General features: G+C 38.7%; 1 long non-coding RNA gene across 1 annotated transcript; it reads left to right on the plus strand.

Moving 5' to 3' along the window:
- Positions 1-9903: 9903 nt before the first annotated feature.
- Positions 9904-22755, plus strand: LOC137064453 (uncharacterized). Its single transcript, XR_010901546.1, has 3 exons — positions 9904-9962; positions 11063-11092; positions 22304-22755. It is a non-coding gene; the product is annotated as an uncharacterized lncRNA (long non-coding RNA).
- The last annotated feature ends 1242 nt before the right edge of the window (positions 22756-23997 follow it).

A 23997-nucleotide genomic window follows, 5' to 3' on the forward strand; every position in this document is an offset into this window, starting at 1 on the left:
GATGAAAATAACAGCGTTTCAATGGCATGACGACAAACACTCTACAAAAACAACGCTTCCTATTCTCGACCTGCGAGAGCAAAAGTACAACGCCCCCGAATTTGCGTGTTCTTGTGGGCGGAGGGTTCGTCAACAAACGGTTTTAGTTGCGTCATTAAAGCAGGAAGTGCAGGGGTGTAGTCCAAACCGGCAGTTCGCTGTAGGCTTTGAAAGGGAACTTCTGTTAAATAAAATATCTCGCTTGGCATTGAACTTTGAGCTTTATAATTTTACAGGTATTATTTATGCTCTAACAGCAACATTACACACTAACTAAAGTTTGAAAGATGGAATCGCAAAGAATGGGACCTTAAACACAGAGGGCCCTATCTTGCACCCAGCACAATTGACTTTGTACACCAACGCATGTGTCATTCCTATTTTGCACCCGCGCAAAGCGCGCTTTTCCCTCCACAGAAGCATGTCGCTAAACTAGTGAATGAACTTGCGCTCCCTGGGCGGTTCAGCGCAAAAAAGGAGGCGTGTTCCGGCGCAAACAATCCCTGGTGCTATTTTGCTGTTCCATTAAACAGTTGCGCCTCTGACCAGAAAAAACCTAGTCTAAAGTCAGTGGCGCGTTGCGCGTTGTTCATTATGCTATTTTAAGGGCGCATGCTTGACCATAATGTATAGCGTGTACAACGCGCATACACTTTGCTCATGTAATCTACACAGATGCAAGTTATTTTTGCAAATCATAAATTGTTACACTAAAAAAAATATTAACACATTGTGGTGTGCCATGAAGATGTGAAAAAATAGGAATAAAACTAGCTTACAAATTATTCAGGCTAATTGTAGTAATTAAGGATCAGACCTGTTTGCCCAATAGTGGCAAGACATATATGTATACAAGGACATCTGACAAATTGGTTTGTCCGTCAAGAACCAGGAAAAAAAATCGACTGAAAAACTAAAAAACTGTTTAACCGACGCTATTTTGGGTGGGTTTCTCCCATCCCCATACAACACAACTTCTCATTCTTTGTAAATATATGGAATAATATATTGATGGTATTATAAAATATATTATATATTCATGTAATATATTGCAAAATATACAAATGATTGCCGCTTTCAATATATTGCAATATATTGAAAGATATAAATATTAATTCCCATATATGTGAATATATTGCCTAATGTATTGCATGAAATTTTCAAATATACTGCAATATATTTTTGTTTCCTAAGGGCTGCTCTTACAAGAACATCAGTCACGTCGGCTGTGAACCGCTCCTGGCGTGCGCCTGGTAAATCCGGCATAATAATAGCAATCCATAATGGAACTTGCGCACCTGCTTTTAAAGGGAATGTTGGATGCCGCTCTGATTGGTTTATTCACGTTACGCCCAAACCACACCTATGAATAATGAAGCTACTTCAGACCAACCCATTTTAGATTTGCGCCGGGCGCAAGAGACATTTATCACGCCAGGAAAATAGAAACAGCGCCGAGACCCGCCCACAAAGTTACTTGCGCTTCACGCTTTGACACTTGCGTTTCAGATCGTTAAAATAGGGCCCAGAAACTGGCGAACAGCGGTCTTTCGAATCAGCTTTGATCGCGACTCTGGAAGACTTGGAGTTAAGCTTTTTTTTCTCTGAGAAAAGAACAAAGAACGGCACTGAAGTCATTCTTAAAAAGGGAAGATGTGTTCAGAGTTTTGCCGACCGGATACGGCGAATGTTTAATCTATCAACAAGCTCTGTTTCACCTTCGTTGCTCTGGTTGGTTGTAGCGCTATCCTATCGCGTGCAGAGGGAGTTTGAAAGACAACCGTTTATCCCGCCCCTCGGATTGAGCCCTGTCAATGTTGAGTTTCCAGACCAAACATCTTGGTGTGTGTGTGTGTGTGTGTGTGTGTGTGTGTGTGTGTGTGTGTGTGTGTGTGTGTGTGTGTGTGTGTTTTAAGTGCACATGAACTGCTGACATGCCAAGCACTAACGTTATATAATTGCTAATGACATATTGATTGAAGCTACTATAAAGTGATATAACAAACTGTCGTCATTACTAGCTATAATTAGTTGTTTTACAGGTCATGATTTTTTTTATTCCTTGCAGATTACTTTCTAAGTATCGTTCTTGTCATCTGTTGACCACAGCAGTCTCTTATGTCAAATGAGTCTCTCTGGAGTGTCAGTAAATGCCGTAAATGCAAATGAGTCTCGAGAGATCCTTTTAGCAATGGGCATATATCTGTATAAGATTAAAAATATAAAAATATATATAACTTTGCTTAAACCTTAATGATGTTTCCTTATTCGGATACGTTAATTTGATGCTTTACTGATGGACGAGCGGCTGCTGCTCATTCATGCTCACTTCCAGAGCCTGAATCCATTTATGCATCAGTGCATACCAATGCCAAACCATCAACCATGTGCCACAGTCCTCACGTGAGACTGGCTCATGCACAAGTCTATTATTTCACATGCTGTAATTACAGAGAATCAGTGGCATTAATTCTCTTTTACTCTGAATTGTCATAATTTGATTGTTAAAGTTGAGCTATGATTGCAAGATCACTGCATTTTAAGCATTCTGATTCCAATAAAATGAGGCACATATGAAATCTCTGTGTGCATTGTACTTCTAGAGAATTAACCATATGGTGTTACAAAAGATTAAGCAATTTGCTATATTTGACTTCCTTGCACTTTACAAAGGGTCCTATAAATAAAAATGAACTTGAGTGAACGGACCCCTAGCAGTGTTTGAACAAAAACATCATTGCCGATTATCATACTTGGCATTAGAGATTTGATCATTTTTTTCTGACCTTGAGTTGTGTTCCAAAAGTTATTTCAGAGTAAAAGCTGGGTTAATCACACATTTGGTGTGATTAATCGCAATTAAAACATTTACATTTTTAATATAAGTTTTAATATTTTATAATGTAGTAATTTCACAGTTAATCTTTAAATTAAAGGTGCACTATGTAATATTTTTGCAGTAAAATATCCAAAAACCACTAGGCCGGTGTTTTGTTCAGTTGAGTACCTACAATATCCCAGATGTTTCCAACTATTTGTAAATTGTGAGAAAATTGCTATTTTAACTAAGGACCGGGATGTGTCAGCATAGCGTTTTAGCGAGTCGCCTGTCAATCGCGTCATATCTGCGTTACCCTCGGTTTTATTCTGCAGAAGCGCTTTTCTCTAAGCAGTGTGAACATGTCACAGCAGCGCCGAGCGAACGCACAGAGTAACGTCACCGCATTATTTTAAACACTCTTAAATGTATCTAATATTATAAACAGAGCTGCTTTACCTTATAATCAACTGTGTCCCGTCCCTTCATAATAAAAGTCCTGGTACTCGCGAGCTGTGTGTTTGTGTAACAATCGCTCCCGCAGCTGTGCTCAGGTCCACAACACTTGGTCCTGCTCTGCTTTACACTACAGTAACGTAAATAACCGCATCCATGAACATGATTTAATGAGGTGAAGACCACATTCGTGATTTGTCGTTCATGAACGATTCGTTCATTTTGTGTTGACCGTGCATGCGCATTACGCAACATATGGGCTCTGAATCAGCTCTGAATCTCTGAGTCTTTCGTTCTTCCTGTTAGTCTCATAGAGTCTATGCTGTCAGTAACGGAAACAGAAAAGAAACAGACACTTTTGAGTCTCAAACCCGAGACTCAAAAGAACTAATATTTTCTGTTTCCGTTACTGACAGCATAGACTCTATGGGACTAACAGGAAGAACGAAAGACTCAAACCCGAGACTCAAAAGAACTAATCATTTTTGTTTCCGGACCTGTGTCACGCACGGTCTGGGCGGCCCAGCCCCCAGATCTGATCAGAGTCAGACACAGACGAATCGACATTCAACTAACGTCTCGAGGAGTTCGGAGACACGAGAGGCGGAGAACAAACGTGAGAAATATAAAGTTGCAAGAGAAAGAATGTTTTGGACCAGAAGGGGAGGTGAACTAACAGTTAGACTGCAATAGCCTGACCCAACAACTAATCAATTAATTAAACATTTCAGTTTCTTAAAATTTGGCTTTGGTTACAGTACCCTATAGTTTATTTTTATTTAGTTTTAAAAATGTAATCAACATTTTCATAAGTACTAGATGTGTTGGGCTATTTAACATGTCATTTTAATTATATTTTGCTGAAATTAACGAAATGACTCGAAATGACAAGAAAAAAGATTCGTTCATTTTGCAGAACGAAACTCAAAGATTCGAGTCAGTAAAATGATCCGAAATTCCCACTACTAGACCACATGTCCCAAGATACTTTTCTTAAACTTTGGCATATTACCCGTCCCTATACCGACATGAACCACAAGTGTGCAGCTTGATGAAGTGCACTGTAATTTTTGTAGACAAATGATTTTCATATAGTGAATGACAGAAACAAGTAAAATACCATATATTTACTCTTAAAGGTGCTGTATGTAAGTTTTTTTTGACTGCAATGCAGCATTAAAATACCATAATATGTTTACAGATATTTAGGAAACATGCTAAGTTACTCGCACATACTACTCGTTTCTCTGAAAAGCAATGGTACGGCCAGTTATTTTACTTTGAAATGTGCGTTCCGTGTCAGAATGTCTGTTTTTGTTTTGGTCTGTGCGATAACACGCATTGCCAGTTACCCAATAGTATTTCGACACCACAGGTTGCCAGTTGGGAGAAAACAGCGTATTGCTCTCCATATACAGGGAGTGCAGAATTATTAGGCAAGTTGTATTTTTGAGGATGAATTTTATTATTGAACAACAACCATGTTCTCAATGAACACAAACTCATTAATATCAAAGCTGAATATTTTTGGAAGTTTTTAGTTTTTAGTTTTAGCTATTTTAGGGGGATATCTGTGTGTGCAGGTGACTATTACTGTGCATAATTATTAGGCAACTTAACAAAAAACAAATGTATACCCATTTCAATTATTTATTTTTTACCAGTGAAACCAATATAACATCTCAACATTCACAAATATACATTTCTGACATTCAAAAACCAAACAAAAACAAATCAGTGACCAATATAGCCACCTTTCTTTGCAAGGACAGTCAAAAGCCTGCCATCCATGGATTCCGCCAGTGTTTTGATCTGTTCAGCATCAACATTGCGTGCAGCAGCAACCACAGCCTCCCAGACACTGTTCAGATAGGTGTACTGTTTTCCCTCCTTGTAAATCGCACATTTGATGATGGACCACAGGTTCTCAATGGGGTTCAGATCAGGTGAACAAGGAGGCCATATCATTAGATTTTCTTCTTTTATACTCTTTCTTGCCAGCCACGCTGTGGAGTACTTGGATGCGTGTGATGGAGCATTGTCCTGCATGAAAATCATGTTTTTCTTGAAGGATGCAGACTTCTTCCTGTACCACTGCTTGAAGAAGGTGTCTTCCAGAAACTGGCAGTAGGACTGGGAGTTGAGCTTGACTCCATCCTCAACCCGAAAAGGCCCCACAAGCTCATCTTTGATGATACCAGCCCAAACCAGTACTCCACCTCCACCTTGCTGGCGTCTGAGTCGGACTGGAGCTCTCTGCCCTTTACCAATCCAGCCACGGGCCCATCCATCTGGCCCATCAAGACTCACTCTCATTTCATCAGTCCATAAAACCTTAGAAAAATCAGTCTTGAGATATTTCTTGGCCCAGTCTTGACCTTTCAGCTTGTGTGTCTCGACTTTCTGCCTTTCTTACCTTGGCCATGTCTCTGAGTATTGCACACCTTGTGCTTTCGGGCACTCCAGTGATGTTGCAGCTCTGAAATATGGCCAAACTGGTGGCAAGTGGCATCTTGGCAGCTGCACGCTTGACTTTTCTCAGTTCACGGGCAGTTATTTTGCGCCTTGGTTTTTCCACACGCTTCTTGCGACCCTGTTGACTATTTTGAATGAAACGCTTGATTGTTCGATGATCACGCTTCAGAAGCTTGGCTATTTTAAGACTGCTGCATCCCTCTGCAATATATCTCACTATTTTTGACATTTCTGAGCCTGTCAAGTCCTTCTTTTGACCGATTTTTGCCAAAGGAAAGGAAGTTGCCTAATAATTATGCACACCTGATATAGAGTGTTGATGTCATTAGACCACACCCCTTCTCATTACAGAGATGCACATCACCTAATATGCTTAATTGGTAGTAGGCTTTCCAGCCTATACAGCTTGGAGTAAGACAACATGCATAACGAGGATGATGTGGTCAAAATACTCATTTGCCTAATAATTCTGCACTCCCTGTAATTTGTAGGCCTATGCCACATAAGCATTTCTCTCACTGGCCTTGTAGCTGAAAAAAGGAGACAATGTGTATTTCGGTCAAGGCTGAAGCCAAATAGTGGGACTGACTCACCTATAATCCAGGTGGCTGACATCTGATCCTCAGAATGTACCGCTAAATGAGCGATCATCTTTGCCCACAGTTAAAAACAAGAAACATGCCAACTCGCTGAAACAAAACAATATGGAAAAACAAGTTTGTTGTTATAGTTCTTTTGCATACACTAATTGATTTTTGCATACACTTGAAATAGCCTTAGCATAATGATAAGCGTTGTTTGGCGCCCTTGATCTTCTCCAAAACACCGTAGGAGGGACATTTGGTCATATAGTGAAAGGTTTTGGAGTGGTTTTCTCTGAACACTCAGTGCTAAATTGTGTTCTCATGCAACAAGAGCTAATGGGTATAGGCAGCACTATCTTGCTGAATGGATGCTAGTTTTTAGCAGCAATAATCTCAATAGGTGTTAATCTGTTTTTTCAATAACTTTTTTTTAAGCAGGCTAAGTACATTTGGTATCAGTTTGTGATGACAGGCTGGTGAAATGTATGAATTGAGAACAATCTAATTTTATGCATGAGGGACATCTATGATGTATTAAAACATTCAGGACTGAAAGGATGCTTTGAATTCTCTAGAATTATGAATGTGATTTTTTGCCCCTGTGTATTAGAATCACTTATTGTCTTTGGCTTTTAAAGTAGCATAAGACTGAATGGTCTACAATCATAATGAAAAAATACCTGACAAAATGTTCATAGTAAATTATATATTATATTATATTATATTATATTATATTATATTATATTATATTATATTATATTATATTATATTATATTATATTTTCAATGATTGCCAAATTCATATACAATAAGTTGTTTGTTTTATATTGCTGACCAAATTCTTAGCTAAATACTTATTCAAGTAAATAGTGGATGCTTTGCTTTTCTTTGGCAGCAGCGACCCCTATAGGATTCCAATGGAACTTTATATAAAAAGACGTTTTAAAAAAAATATATAATGCAGCCTATTATTATTATTATTATTATTATTATTATTATTATTATTATTATTATTATATTTTTTATAATTATAATTATAATTATTGTTAGTTTCCCCCCAAATGTGTGAATTCATTAGTAGTTATTTCTGGAAACCTGAACCCATTTTCATGCCTGGAAGTGCTTCATAAAAACAACCAATGTCATGAGAAAAATAGTTTGTAAAGAAAAATTTAAACAGATTGCTTTTGAAATGTTTTCAACGTTTTCATTATCAAGTTTATTATAAAAGTTTATATATAAAAACATATAGATAGACATGGACGGACGGACGGACGGACGGACAGACAGATCTACATAAATTTGATATTCATACGGTTTTGTGAAAGTTCATATATATTCTGTGCTATTACCATCTGATATCATCATCACTATACAGTACCATGCATTTCTCTCTAGTCTCTGGTTACTCTTCTTCACTATGTAATTATAGAAACTAAAATAATTACTATAAAGATGTTTTTGCAGTGATGATACTTTTCTAAAACTTAAAACAACAAAATGATTAGCAGTAACTGAATTAACATCGCACACCAAGTGAAGATCTTCTATAGCTTCACCAGAGGTTGCAGCAAGCAGAGAATTACATTCGATCTGGTGTTTTATTGATTCTGCACCGTTCAGAATCATTTTTTAATTTATTATTTATGCTTGTTATTTTTCCCTCCATCTTAGCATTGAAGCAGATCCACGTCATGCCCTTTTGATCTGTCACCCAACCCATATGCTCAAGTAGACCGTCAATTTAACCACCGCCAAAGGAAGTGCTCAAATAATAAAGTATCATTGAAGCGTGAGTGAAAGCTATTATTAGAGATGTCAAAAATAAACCGGGGAAAGAAGTGCAGACGACATCCAGATTTGTTCCACAATACGGCAGTCTGAAGCAGCCTCTCTCAGCATAATCAGGCTCTCACAGAGGCAAAGAGAGGCTCACGATGGGGCCGCAGCAGGTGAAGAGCTTTAAAGTGTCGTTTCTAGAGCTCACGCTGTGAATTCTTCCTTATTTTACCCTCTGTGTTTTTACAAACCGACACACTGAATTTGTTGTACAGTACGCTGACTCGTGTACATGATTCACTGTATTACATAATGCCAATTCTACAACAGGATTTAATTTGGTGTGTATAGTTTTCTGCACAAAGGGCAGTTAGGTCAAACGTGAAAAATGGTCATTGTATGTTTAACAATTGAGTACTGGATAAGATGTTAGCATAGCATACCCGTTAATTTCAGTTCAATGGCAGTTGCAAGACTGGTGTAGGAGCACTAGAAATACATGATAAGAATATTAACATTTATTTTGTAACAAATCATGGCTACTTTTAAAGGACTTTCAACAGAGAAAGCTGTGTTTTTGGCCATTTGCTGCATTTACTATATGCTAACTGAGCTATGCTAATTAGCCAAACCTTGAGAGCTCTGACAAAACAGACCACAGGGCTGCGAAGGTTTGCGTACCAAATAATTATTTTCAATTAATCTGTTAAATATATTCAAATGTTCATTTTTTTGCAAAGTTTTTGTATCGTTCAACAATAGTTGACTCTCATGTCAAAATTTTGTTAATAAATACTGTCAATCTAGCACTCAACTTTTATGAATAAAGATTATTTTCAGTTCAAATCTGTTGAATTGTTGTCACAGCGAGGAGTGATCAATTTTAAATTTGAACTTTTGTATTTTACTGTTAATTTTAATTATTATATTTATTAATATTTTGAATTAGCTTTTATTTTTATATTTTGAGTTATAATTTTAATATGTTTTGTATAATAGTTAAAAAAATTCGAAATAGTTTTAATCATGATTATTATTTCAGTTTTAGATTTATTTTAGTCATATGTTTTATCTGAAATACTAAATTCACTATTTTATTTCACTTAACAAAACTGTTTTTTTAAGTCTTAGTTTTAGCTAATGATAAAAACATACACCATACACTCACCTAAAGGATTATTATTCACCATACTAATACTTTGTTTGACCCCCTTTCACCTTCAGAACTGCCTTAATTCTACGTGGCATTGATTCAACAAGGTGCTGAAGGCATTCTTTAGAAATGTTGACCCATATTGATAGGATAGCTTCTTGCAGTTGATGGAGATTTGTGGGATGCACATCTAGGGCACGAAGCTCCCGTTCCACCACATCCCAAAGATGCTCTATTGGGTTGAGATCTGGTGACTGTGGGGGCCATTTTAGTACAGTGAACTCATTGTCATGTTCAAGAAACCAATTTGAAATGATTCAAGCTTTGTGACATGGAGCATTATCCTGCTGGAAGTAGCCATCAGAGGATGGGTACATGGTGGTCATAAAGGGATGGACATGATCAGAAACAATACTCAGGTAGGCAGTGGCATTTAAACGATGCCCAATTGGCACTAAGGGGCCTAAAGTGTGCCAAGAAAACATCCCCCACACCATTACACCACCACCACCAGCCTGCACAGTGTTAACAAGGCATGATGGATCCATGTTCTCATTCTGTTTACGTCAAATTCTGACTTTACCATCTGAATGTCTCAACAGAAATCGTGATTCATCAGACCAGGCAACATTTTTCCAGTCTTCAACTGTCCAATTTTGGTGAGTTTGTACAAATTGTAGCCTTTTTTTTCCTATTTGTAGTGGAGATGAGTGGTCCCCGGTGGGGTCTTCTGCTGTTGTAGCCCATCTGCCTCAAGGTTGTGTGTGTTGTGGCTGCACAAATGCTTTGCTGCATACCTCGGTTGTAACGAGTGGTTATTTCAGTCAAAGTTGCTCTTCTATCAGCTTGCATCAGTCGGCCCATTCTCCTCTGACCTCTAGCATCAACAAGGGATTTTCATCCACAGGACTGCCGCATACTGGATGTTTTTCCCTTCTCAGACCATTCTTTGTAAACCCTAGAAATGGCTGTGTGTGAAAATCCCAGTAACTGAGCAGATTGTGAAATACTCAGATCTGGCACCAACAACCATGCTACGCTCAAAATTGCTTAAATCACCTTTCTTTCCCATTCTGATATTCAGTTTATTAATTACATTATTATTTTTATTGTTTGGGGGTCAAATATGGAAATATGGCAACCCAGTTTCACAGGGAAATGTGAGTATTTTACAAGGTTCATATGAAATATATATATTTTTTTAATACAATTTTTAGGAAAACATGCATAAGCATAAATGTCCACTGCTAAACATAACTGTCTCAATCAGTTCATATGAGAATGTACTGAAGAGTTTAATATGGCATATTATAGACAGATGATTCACCTGTAACCCTTTATAGTGTGGCATTTTATCATGAAATGGTGGAGAAAGATCACATTACATTGATTTCTTTAGGGATTGAACCATCTGGTTGAACATAAACTGGGGGGAGAAGCCAATTCTGAGCTTTGGTGTTGGGCTTTTTACTTGTAGCTCAAAATGATAAGTGAGGTGACTCATGGGTAATGTGAAATGATCCAGAAAACCCTTAATGGTGTGGGATGTTGTTCTCATCTTAAATGGCCCCTAATGTATCTGCAGTCATGAATTTACTGCAGTTGAATTTACAAGATTTTTACTGTGGACTGAAAAAAACAAACCAAAAAAATTATAAGGAAAATGGTTTAGCTTGTATAAAATGTACCATTTTTTGTCCACACAATGAAAGTCAGTGTTGCCCATGTTCTTCTGAATATCATGTTTTGTGTTCTGCAGAAGAAATCAAACAGATTTAGTATGACGTGGGTGAGTACACAATGTCATTATTTTAATTTTTGCATGAACTATCCCTTTAAAACTATCTGTTTCTTTTAAATGCAGGTAATAAAACACTAATGTGGGCACTACAAAAATAAAGTAGGCTTAATGTTGCATGACAAAGAAAGTGAATCATTTTTTACCATTTGTTTTGTTTTATGGGCTACTGTATATGCATATCCAGCTCTGTGAATCACTGTGTGGGAGAAGAAGCTTATTGAATGAGACAACTAGCCAAAACACACACCCACCCACCTAGTGCCGAAGCCATCACTGCGACTATGCTTTCAGTGAAAGACACAACAAGGGGGTGGAATCCACGCCGCACTCATCTGAAAAGCCTTTTCAGTCACTGCAATTAACGTAATTTAGACCACACTGAGAACGTAATACTCAATTCTACTGTTTCAAATTAGGAGGTAAAGGCTCGTACTCACATCAATGCAAGGAGTTACAGTGGCTTCTCCTACGCAAGTTATTAAAAGCCATTTCTGAAAGCATATACATATGGCGGTTTTGGTTATTGAGCCATTTAAGTGCTTAGCAAAAGCATCCAGAGCCTTAATCAAACCTCTTTTTGCAATTTAATAGAATTTTTGAAAATGTTCTGTTGAAATTTAGTTGGATATATTTAGTTATAAGCACTAAAAATGAAAACGTTGTTTTGTGTTCATGAAAGAGTTAGTTCACCCATTCAAAATGAAGGATGGCGATTCTGGGATCATTTACTCCCCCTCATGTTGTTTTTATTTTTACATAATAAAATCTTATGCTGGTTCTTACTTCTCAATACTGTATGTCAGTACATCCACACCAGTATGGAAATCCAAGACCACATGGATCAAATATGGCAATAATCCGTCAAACCTTCTTGGTGTGAGGATATCAAGTTTTCGTCACATGACCTGTAAGAACCAATGAGGATACTCTCTTGAGCAGGTTCTTATTTTGAATAAGTAAATACTATGTACTGTATATACTGAGTGTTTGTAGTATGAATGTAATCCAGACATGCTACAGTCCACCTACTATATAGTAGGGATATATGCAATTTCAGATGCAGCCCCTAAATCCGAAATTACCCCCTATACCCTTATTCACTATTCCCTACAGCAGGGGTGTCCAACCCTGCTCCTGGAGGACTACCGTCCTGCAGATTTCAGTTCCAGCATATTTGTTTATCATGAAATAGAAACTATATAAAACCTCCCAGACTTGCGAGAGAAGCCACAGAGAGGCCAACAATAACTTTGAAGGAGCTCTAGAGTTCAGGAGCTCCGAGCAGAATAAAGGTGCAGCAGTCAAGCATGTCAAGAGCTCTGCATTACATCTGAGGGTGGCACAAAAGAAGCCATGACTTTAAAAGAACTGTGTGGAAGCCTGGGAAAAATGGTGAAACATTCTCACAATTTTTTGCAAGGCACTGTTTGTTTGCTTGGTTTGTTTTCACGAGATATTTAGCTTCCCCTAAAGGGTTGTGGCAGTAACATGGCACAGTGATATATTCAGATGGTAATGCAAAGGTATTTTGATATTTACCATAGTATTAAAAGATCTCTATATTCATCCATGGAACTTGCGTGGTACTTCAAAGTATACCATAGTTTTTTTTTTTTTTTGGGGTGTTGTTGTTTATTTCTTAGTGTCATCGCTTATAAAGTAAAGGATTAAAGAGTTCCGTTTCTTTTAGTCCATGGTAAGAAAAACATCAAAACAGGAATGAAAGTTTTTACCTTTGGGACAGAGCAATCCCATAGCATTGCTAGTTAGTTTGCCGCACTCTGTCCGCATTGAGAAGTTCAAAACAAGATATAGACGCGTAGTGTATCTATGCAGTATTCTTATAAGCCGTTTATTTTAACAGTTTAACATTTCCGTTACTGTGTGTGAAGAGCAATACAATAACTAGTCCAGTGTTGTGATCTAACAGACACCTGGTAAAAAAGTAACACGATTTACAGCAATAAACGCCAGCAAGATAGTCATTTTATGAGGAACCATCAACAGATCAAGCATAATAACAGATCACCTACAGATCAAGCATAATAACAGAAACAATGAATAATCTTGGAGAGAGTTTCATCGTGTTGACTGTCGTAACCGAAAGCGACACAGTTTGAAAGCTGAATGGAGAGTGACTGACAGCCGCAGCGGAGGGAAGCGTGCATTGACGTGAACTTGAATTTAATGACTTAAATATTCATCTGTACTCGCATTAAACTATGGAATGGGTTCAGAACACTTATAATATAGTGCACGAATCGTTGATGATGCTTTATAATGTTTCTGTGCCTTTTGTGGGGCACTGGGGCTTAACAATAACACAGAATATTATGCGCACAGTATCGAATTCGGATCGTTCCTGTCTTTCCAATACCCGATCCGGCAAATAATGGCGGCTCGGAGCCAATACCGATCCTGAGTATAGGATTGGTGCATCCCTAATTTTAAGTAGTCTAGGTTTTGCTTGGCAGTTTCTTAGGTGTTCTGGCAGATTACTAGATTGGGATGTCTAATCTTGTTCCTGAAGGACAAGAGTTCCTGCAGAGTTTAGCTCAATTCATAATCAAACACACTTCAACCAGCTAATCCCGAATTATTTCCCAATTCAGAGGCTGCATCCTTCAAAGGCTGTCCCATTTTGAAGGCTTCTTCAAATGCGGACTCAAAATGTATATTGCGTTTCAACTTACTTGAATCTCGTGAACATATTTAGACAGGTTGTTAACTCTGATTTGTTTCACATAGTTGACAATAACTTTCAAAAAAGTGTTGCTGTTACTGCCGCTGGTACACGGCAGCTGTCTCAGTTGCTTGGTGACCAAAGCAATTCTCTGTAGGTTAGACTGTCCCATTTAACAACACTCAGTTTTTTTCTCCGCAGACTTTAAAGGTGTGGCCTTTGAAGGTTTTGATTTCAAAGTGCCCGTCCTTTGTTGTATGCTGCCTCTAAATTGGGACACTGCTTAAGTCTTAAGGAAACTTCTAGGCAAGTGTATTGGGGCAGGTTGGCAAACTACAGAGGGCATCCTGGAGCTGGATTGTTCTAGATCAAGTTTCCGCAAATCTAGCCCTGGACACTGCAGATTTTAGCTCCAACCCTAATCAAAATCAGTGCTTTCACACTGGAAGAACCTTTTCATAGTTCCTAGAACTAATGGCGGAAGTACCCACTTTTTGCCGTGTTCACACCGCAGAAACTGAGAGCAATTTCAGTTCTAGAAATGCCTTTTGGGGGAACAAAATTAGCTCCTACTTCAGAGTATAGGGTCTAACCCAGCACAATAGGAACTACTGACAAAAGTGTAAATTCATGGGTTGAACGCATACCAAACGAAACAGTACCCACCATTTCAAAACAGCCCAGATTTTTAAAATGTTATAGTAAACAGAAAGCTAATGTTAAGGGGATTTACCCCTTACCCCATGGTTTTTGTCTGCAGGATTGTGTAGGTTTTGTCTGCACCGCATGTTGTTGTAGGTCCCCTTCTTTGCTTTTTCCATCACATAACCTATATGTCTACTTTCCATCTCTGTTATCACAAACACATAACAAAAACACCGCTCTGGTCAAGGCATCCATCACTTTCGAGTTGTTGACATTGTTGAACACAATGCTTAAATTACGTTGATGTTGGCCGAGTTACGTCACTTCAAAGTTTATACTGATGGAGTGAATGCACCCAGGAAAATCTTCTTGAAAAAAGTTCTTGGGGAATTGCCCTGGTGGCTAGTTCCTATAACTAAGTTCCAATAACTATCCGGTCTGACAGCCCCTAAAGACATCTGAATATGGTAAAAAAAAGATCTTCAGAGTTACTAGAAAATGGATTTGCGGAACCCTGTACAAGATGGTTGCAGAGTTGTTCTCGCTGGTTTCTAAGATGTTCTAGTTGGACAAAGAATTATTAGGTGGTCGATAAGATGTTTTGGGAGGTTGTTAGGACATTGATAGAGCATAAAGATATACTGGGGCTGAAATAGATGTGTTCATAACTGTAAGCCCTTGTGTAACATCATGGGACATAGACTTAAATGAGATGCCATAGCTCTGGTGTACAGAACAGCATGAAATATTCAGCACTCAGCAAGGATCTAAATGGGGGAAAGTCAGCCTGTATAAAAACATTTATTGAATTAATCGTACAATAAATGCGTTTAAACATCATGAGTATTAATATTGAATGTCTAGTCTGTCTGGTCTGGAGAGGATCTTTCATAACCCGCTGAGACACATCAGGTGAACAAGACCTATAAATGTCACAGTTTAATAAAGGTTACACAGCTTATGAAGGCCAGTCTGTGTCCTGTCTGACCTGACATACACCAACGTGTTTACCTGACCTATTTGGACAGGTTGATCTTGTCTTATTAGTGGTATTGCTTGCTATGGAAGGAAAAAACAATTAAAAAATAAATGTAACTTTTGATTTTTAATCTGCCCTGGTGGCTAGTTCCTACAACTAAGTTCCTATAACTATCTGGTCCGACAGCCCCTAAATACATCTGAGCAAGCTAATAATGGTCTTCAAAGTTACTAGAAAATTACTGTTTGGTGGGCTTGATCAAGTTTTGAGCTAAACTCTGCAGGGTAGTGGCCCTCTGGGGACGGATTTGAGGAACCCTGTACTAGATGGTTGCAGGGTTGTTCTCTGTGGTCCTAAGTAGACAGAGAATTACTAGGTGGTTGATGTTTAGGGAGGTAACTAGGTTGCTAGGACATAAAGATATACTGGAGCTGTTCAAAACTTTAAATCCATGTGTAACATCATGAGACATAGACATCATGAGATGCCAGAGCTCTGGTGCACAGAACAGCATGAAATATTCAGCACTCAGTGCGAGGATCTAAATGGGGAAAAGTCAGCCTGTATAAAAACATTTATTGAATTAATCGTACGATGAATGAGGTTAAAAATCATGAGGGTTTATAATGAATGTCTAATCTGTCTGGTCTGGAGAGGAGCTTTCATAACCCGCCGAGACACATCAGGTGAACTACACCTGTAAATGTCAGTTTAATAAAGTTTGCACAACAAAAACACAGCTCCGATCACAGCATCCATCATTCTCCAGTTGTTGACATTGTTGAACGCAGCACTTAAATGACGTTGATGTTGGCAGGCTTACTTCACTATAGAGTTCCTAATGGTGGAGTGAATGCAAACAGGAAAATGGCCCTAGGGGAACATTTAGTTCTTAGGGAACCGCCCTGGTGGTATCTTTAATTAAGTTCTTATAACTCCCCAGTCCAGTCTGGAGAGGATCTTTCATAACCCGCCAAGACACATCAGGTGAACGTCACTTATAAATGTCACAGTTTAAAGGTTAGACAGCTTATGGGCAGCCTGCTTTCTGTTTGACCTGACTTACACCAATGTGATTACTTGACATATTTGGACAGGTTGATCTTGTCTTATTAGTGGTGTTGCTTACTATGGAAGGAAAAAAAAGCCCGTTGCGCACCATTTTTACTGTGGAGACACCCCTCCTTCCCCCCGGAAAACAATTTTTACTCCCTTGAATCCCCCCAGAAAGCATTGTTTCTCCCCGGAACGCGATTTGGGCTAGTGTTGGCCGTGATTGGACTGCTGGTTTTGTTACGCAAACCTGGCAACCCTGGTGACCAAGGCCAGCCAAAGGTGCAGACAATATAGATGGTTGCCTATGGCCCAAAATGACAGGTTTATTTGCTCTACTCAGACACTGGATATTTGGTACATTGGCCTTTCAAAAACATCAAACATGGGTTGCTGTCTGGTGCAAGCCCTTTGCTAGCGCCAAGGCCCTTTCATGCACTCATTTTTTCAAAAATATCTTTTGAAGTGCTAAACCAGTCAATTCACCTTGTCTGAGAGGGGTTCCGCTTCAATATGCGTTGTGGTGTGGAAAAGTACTGCTTGCATTTAGCAGTGTTGAATATTCAACTGCGCTGACCTAAATCGATATTGTGATTTTGTTGTTTTTCTCTCAGCATCCTTTTAAACATTTAACAAACTTCAACTTTTGATAAACAAGCCACAAGAAAAGGGAATGAAAAATAGAAAAGTTTGTCAAAATAAACTTCGAAGGTTGGCTTGACAAATCCGTGTCTCAGAATTTAACTAAAGTCTTAATCTGCTGTTTAGGCCATATGCACTTTGAAGTACTGGCCAGTGTGATAAAAGATTTTCAAGTTCGAAAGCTATTGTATGTTTCTAGGTTGTTCTGGGTGATTGAAGATCAGTGGTATTCTATATGGTTGCTAGTTTGTAAAATGTTCTGGCGGGTTTCTAGGGGCTAGGTGGCAGCTAGGGTGTTCTGGGTGGTCGAAGAGCAATGATAAGCAGTTGTTAAGGTATTTTAAGTGGTTGTTCTGCAGTTTCTAAGACATTCTGCTACAGTAGGATTTGGATAGGTGGTTCCTAAGGAATTTTGGGTAGTTACTAGGGCATTGGGTAGTTAGGCAATGGCCTGGCTTGTTGCTAGGATGTTGCATTAAAGGTGTCATGAACTGGCTTTTTTTTATACTGTTGTCTGAGGTCAACTAATGATGTTCGTGTGGTTTTTACATTCAAAAACATCATAACCAATAAGTAATAGGCTATTTTCTGCACTGGTTTTGAGGCTCTCTCCTGAAGGCTGGGTTTTGATGGGCGTGCCGCACTGGAGACTTGGAAGTAAACGCCCAAGGCTAGGATTGGAGAATATTTGCATATTTAATAAGCTGAAGCTCCCCTGTCAGTTCACATGAGGGAAAGGAGAGATTGTTGTGAAAGTGGCAACCGGAATGATTTTCTCGATCACAGGGCTTGTAAACGTCTTTACAAACAAACACAATGATTTATTTCTCATCCACCCACGATTGATTGGACTATTATTTTTATATTTCACATATCCCGCACGATCGTTCGATATACGCGCGAACCGGGTGCACACACACGTGCGCACGCACCGCCCTCCAAATGCCAAGTTGGGAGAGACAACAGCACAGATCAAGAACGGAATACTAAGAGATTCATCGGCCTGCCGGGCTTTGCGAGCCCTGGCGCATACATGTCTGAGTCCAGCGTGCAAAAGGTATATTCTGTTAGACACATACACATATGCAAAACGATATATAACAATGCAATACTATTACATATAAAAACACGTTTTACTCACATAAGTGTGTTGCACCATTCCTGTCAGATCAATATCCAGCATTGACTGGAGATTTGTTTACAAACAATTCCACAGTGAAATGAAGTGAACATGTCTTCCCCATGTGAGCTGGAACTTCATTAAAAATAAAGTTCAACCACACATTCCTAGTATTAGGATCCAAAGGAAGCTTATGCAGCGACTGTGTTCTTCCACAACCAGGAACAGCACAATATCTTGCTATCTTCCTCGGCATGTTTATTGTTGTTGGACAGGTAGCACGAGCCGATCACCTCCATGAGTCGGTGGGCGGGGCTACTGGATTACACGTTCTGTAGAGGTGTGTTTCGTAGCACTATGACGTAAGAATAAAGCACAAGAATGTTTTCTAGGTCCTGGTGTCTATAAAAGCTTTTCTTTGACTAACAAGGAAGTTTTCAGCTCTGAAACTTACAGGATATTCTTATGTTACCATGACCTTTTAAAAGCTCAAGGGAAAGTGGATTTCTCAATTCATCACCCCTTTAACTTTCTTCAACTGCAACCTATTCTACTGCTTTCCAGAATGGCAGTACAGCTGAAAGGTTTGTTTGAGCTGAAAGGTTCGCCCTCTACTGTACAGGTGCAAAATTGCATTTCCTTTAGCCTATAAGGCTTATTCCTTTGATGTAAAAGAAGCTTTACATTTGTCAAACATGTAAATCAGCCCAGATGTGAAAAAGTTATGTAATTAGTTACTTTTTTAGAGTAGAGCTATATTGTCATGCATTACTTTTAAAAGTTTCCCAACACTGGTTAACTGAAGTGTTCTGTGAGGCTGCTGGGCAGTTGCTAATTTGTTCTGTATTTTGGCTAGGATGTTATGGGTGGTTGCTAAGACATAATGGGTAATTATTAGGGGGCTAAAAGGGTGTTTCTCAGGTGATTTGGTGGTTAAAAGTGTTTGATAGATGGTTGTTGGGTTGTTATGGATAGTTGCTAGATTGTTGCTAGTTAAATACAAGACTCTTTTAATACAAGATTCTCTCAGGAAAATATTGAGAATTTTCACATTGGGAGTTTTAAAAAGAATTCAGCCCAGGTTTGAACAATAACAGTATTTGTGCCAATGCAGTGAAATTCAAATATCAAGACAAAACGTGATTCAGAGATGTCATTAATTGTGGATAATCGCGTCTCCAGCAACCACGCGGCGTGTTTTTGTGACCGGTGAATGACCAACACTGCCAGGACTGATTTGGTTTGTAAATGAGTTTCTGTTGATGTAGTCAGACGTAACAGAAAAGGCCAACCAGCTCAGATTTTGTTTTGATGACAACAATGAAAATTCAGATTTTCTTTAATGAATATGCAGTTATATATGTGGTTACGTGTGTAGAAAAACATCTCTCTGCATGCTTACCTGCTCAACACGCATTCGATTCCTGCCTTTAAGGTCACACAATCCGCATGCCGTGTGGGTGTGCTTTGTAGATCTCGTAGCATGGGGCTGTTTGTACACATGTCACTCTCTAATGGTGGAAGCGATGACAGGCTGAATGTGTGTGTGTGTGTGCGTGACAGGTACCTGTAGAGACATCCTACAGGTTGACAGCTCAGTGTAGCCCCTGGCATCTGAACAGCTCATAGAGGGGTAAACTGTGCAGCATGTGGTTCATTTTTTAGTCTTAATTGCCCTGCATGCTGTCAACAACAAGGCTCATAAGGAGCGTGTCACCTGCCTATGAAGATCCAGTACATGTTCTGTCTCATTATTCTGAAACAATATCTCTGACTGACAGTAAACAGCATGAAATAACATCATAGATTTGATTTTTGATTCAAAACACCCTAAGCATTAAACTTGTGTTAAAAAAATAATGTCAGCGCGGTACAACCGATATTAATATGATTAAAAGGATGAATTTTAGATTTTCACTTGTTATTTCTTAAAATAATAGTTTAACAAAACCACTGCTTTCCTGTTTCACCAAATCATTTTTGTTCAATCAAAGTCATGTGGTGCGACCAACAAGACAAAAACTCTACAGACCCTCATGAGTGTTTCAAGGTCGACAAATTTCTTAAAAAATGTGATAATTTGCAAGGTAACGTTAGTTTAGGTTGTAAAATGTCATGTGGTGTGACTCACACAAACTGGGGATATTTGGCTAATGGGCAAAAAACTTTTAATCTTAAAATATTAAGGGGGGGGGGGGGGGGGTGAAACACTCAGTTTCAGTCAATCTCATGTCAATCTTGAGTACCTATAGAGTAGTATTGCATCCTTCATATCTCCGAAAAGTCTTTAGTTTTATTATATTTATAAAATAAATATGGGCTTTACCAAGTCTTTCCAGAAAAAACCGAGCACCTGGAGGCGTATCGTGTGGGCGGAGCTAAAGAGTGCAAAGCGGTGACGTCCTCAAGCGTGGAGAAACGCATCGCTATCGATCTCAGCTAATAGATATATGATCCAGAATCATTCGGAGGCTGAAATAAATTGAACAGGAGAAACAGCAACAGCAGGACGTCCGTCTCTGTGGTATGTACTGTATTTACCTGTCAACATTTGTGTGTCTTTACTCGCAGTTTATGAGGACATGATTTGGTTTATGGACTATTGTATGCGACTAAACCTTAGCAGTAGCAAGCAAAACGGTTTTGCACGTCAGACTAGTGTAACGTTATACAGAGAACAGCAATGGAGTAACCGTTAGCGCATTTGAATGACGAAGCACGCGATCGTGTCGTTTACTGTGTTTACTCACGCGACGATAGCCAACAGCACAGACATTTGAAGCAGTTTTACTCACCGGCTGCTTCCAAAGCAGGACCGAACCTTTATCGCTGGGACCGCTCCGTCAAAAACACACTTCTTTGGTATGATTTGGGAAAGTCCTGACAGCAGTGAACGGTGGAGATCCACTTTGCGACGCGACTGAAACGATGTTGTGAAGCTTCCCGTCATTTCTGCGTTCATATCGGTTCAAATGCAGCGCTGCCTTCCCGGAATGCTGTGCTGAAGCGTTGAAGTCGCTTGATGTCACCCATAGGAAAAAAGTGGAGCGCGGCGCGCGACATAAGTGTTCAAGGACGACTGGATCGGCAGCTGAGCGAGTGTTTACTGGCGTGCATTTCCTCTCTCGCTCTAGTCACGCGCGCACGCACCCTACCGGGAGAAGAGCCCGTACGGCCCATACAAGGACCTTCCGCTCTATTAACGTCAACCCGAGCCATACTCGAAAAAAACTCTCCGAATCTTGTGAGAAACCGGAAGGAGTATTTTTGACTGAGAAATACTCCATTAAACATCCAACATTAGTTTTTGAAACTTTGTCTATGTTTAGGATGGGAATCCAAGTCTTTAACAGTGTAAAAAGCTCAGTATGCATGAAACAGCATTTCACCCATCATTCAACCATCCATTGTTGCCAGGAGGCCTTTCTGAGTCATCCGATTTCAAAAAAATATCTTTATTTGTGTTCCAAAGATGAACGGAGGTCTTACAGGTGTCGAACGACATTAGGGTGAGTAATTAATGACAGAATTTACATTTTTGGGTGAACTTACTTTTTAAAGTTGAACCACTGTAGTCATATGGACAATTTTGTTGATGTCTTTACTATCTTTTTGAGAAAGTGATAATTACATTGGCGTCTAGGACAATGGTCAGAGAGCTCTGATTTCATCAAAAATTTGGAACTTGTGTTCCAAAGATGAACCAAAATCTTACGCGTTTGGAATGAAACAAGGATGAGTAATTAATGACAGAAATGTCATTTTTGGGTGAACTAATTCCAAGTTTGATTCATCATGAACACATCACTTACCCCATTACTTAAAAGTAAAATCGCACTGAGAAATGTGACCCATATTGAATGGACTAAAAGCAATATACAACCATTTGCTCTTAAGTATTTTAAATTGCAATGGCAAAACTCTGACGCAAAATGTACTTGCCTTGCTATTGTATTGTATAATGTTGTTTCATAAATATGGAAAAGCCAGTTGAGTTCTTAAAGAAGATCAGAGACAATGTGCCTCATTATAATCATATGACGTGTTCTTTGTCTTTTATACTTTGTTCTCTTCCAGTCGCAGACATCATTTTAAAATCAATCAGACGTCATCCAAGGCTGCATAATCATATCTGTGGTGTAGACGATGGTCTGGGTCACATCTGGGTCAGCATCTTCCAGGTTGTCGTTCACATTTGCAGGTCTGTGCATTTGTGTAGACACACGTTTGAGAGCACAGCCTCAGGCACAGCAGCTATTTCCAAGCTTCCCAGAAATGAGCTTTTCCAGCCGGATGTAACTTTTAACCTTTTAAACATTAAGAGTAACCACGATCGCCTGCGATCGGAAATGCGGCAGCTAAATCGGATGCAGCAGAGTGATAAAAATCAGAAAAGTGATGCAACTGATTTAACCTGGGAGCTTTGGCACAAACCAAAACCCTGCATAACAAGTGACCAGAGCCTCTCAAAACTAAAAAGCATGAAGATAAACGAGAGGAGCAAAAAAGTATATTTTCAGAATTTTTAAAGGCACATTTATCTATTTCATCTACCGAATTGTGATTATCTGTAATATGTGGAGGATTTGATTATCAAAGTTCAATATTTCCTGTCTAGTTTTTGTAGGTCTAGTGAGATATTGTTTTTTGTTTTTCAATTAGAGAGAATAAAAAAATAATTTTGCTCACAACAGACAACTAATTTATGATGACAAAAGGTGATGACCACCAAAGACTTAGTGAGTGCTGTCCTCTACTGGTGACCATGATAACCTGCCGTTTAGAGAGCTCAGAACCCATCCTCTTATTGCTCATATGCCCTTATGCCATTTTATTAAACAATAAACATTTTGTGAAAATATTTTTTTTACAGGTTTGCTACTTCTGAACATTTATTTATAATAATAATAATAGTAATAAAAAATAGAAATAACAATAATAATATTGAGATAAGTGATCAATACTGTCTCTTATGCTCACCAAGGCTACATTTATTATATCAGAGATACAATAATATTGTGAAATATACAATTTAAAAGAACTGCTTGTTATTTTAATATATTTTTAAATGTATTCCTGACATTCAAAGCTGAATTTTCAGCATCATGACTCCAGTCTTCAGTGTCACATGATCTTTCAGAAATCATTCTAATATGCTGATTTGTTACTCAAAGGAACTGTTTCGCTGCTTAATATTTTTGTGAAACCATGAACATTCAGCTTTGCCATCAGAAGAATAAATGATTTAAAATATAGATAGAAATTTTTATATTTGACTTTATTAATCTTTTTACTGTATTTTTGATCCAATAAATGTTCCCATACTAAGCATAAAATACTTAAAAATATTAATTTTTTTCTATTTCTATTTAATTTAAACCACTAAAATTTGAATGAACACCTGAACTGAACACTCTAATCAATAGGAACTGGTAATCTATGAAACACAGGCAGGGAACAGAGATATTAACTAATTAAAGGAATAGTTCACCCTACAATAAAAATTCTGTCATCATTTACATATTTTAGGGTGAACTATTCCTTTAACAAAATAACTGCAAACAGAAACAGAACACAACAAAAATGGAATCAAAACAGGAAATACATGTGACATTACATAAGTCCAACACGGGAGGGAGGGTGGGCGCCCAGGAGGCTGACAAGGGACAGGAGAAGGGGGTGGCCAAGGTGGCTTAGACGAGACAGGAAGCCTCCTGGCAGTACTGGAAATATAGGAAGCCAGGGAGTTGCCAGTAGTGCTGGGAGCCAGT

This window comes from Pseudorasbora parva, chromosome 25 (assembly GCF_024679245.1).
Source record: "Pseudorasbora parva isolate DD20220531a chromosome 25, ASM2467924v1, whole genome shotgun sequence".
NCBI lineage: Eukaryota > Metazoa > Chordata > Actinopteri > Cypriniformes > Gobionidae > Pseudorasbora > Pseudorasbora parva.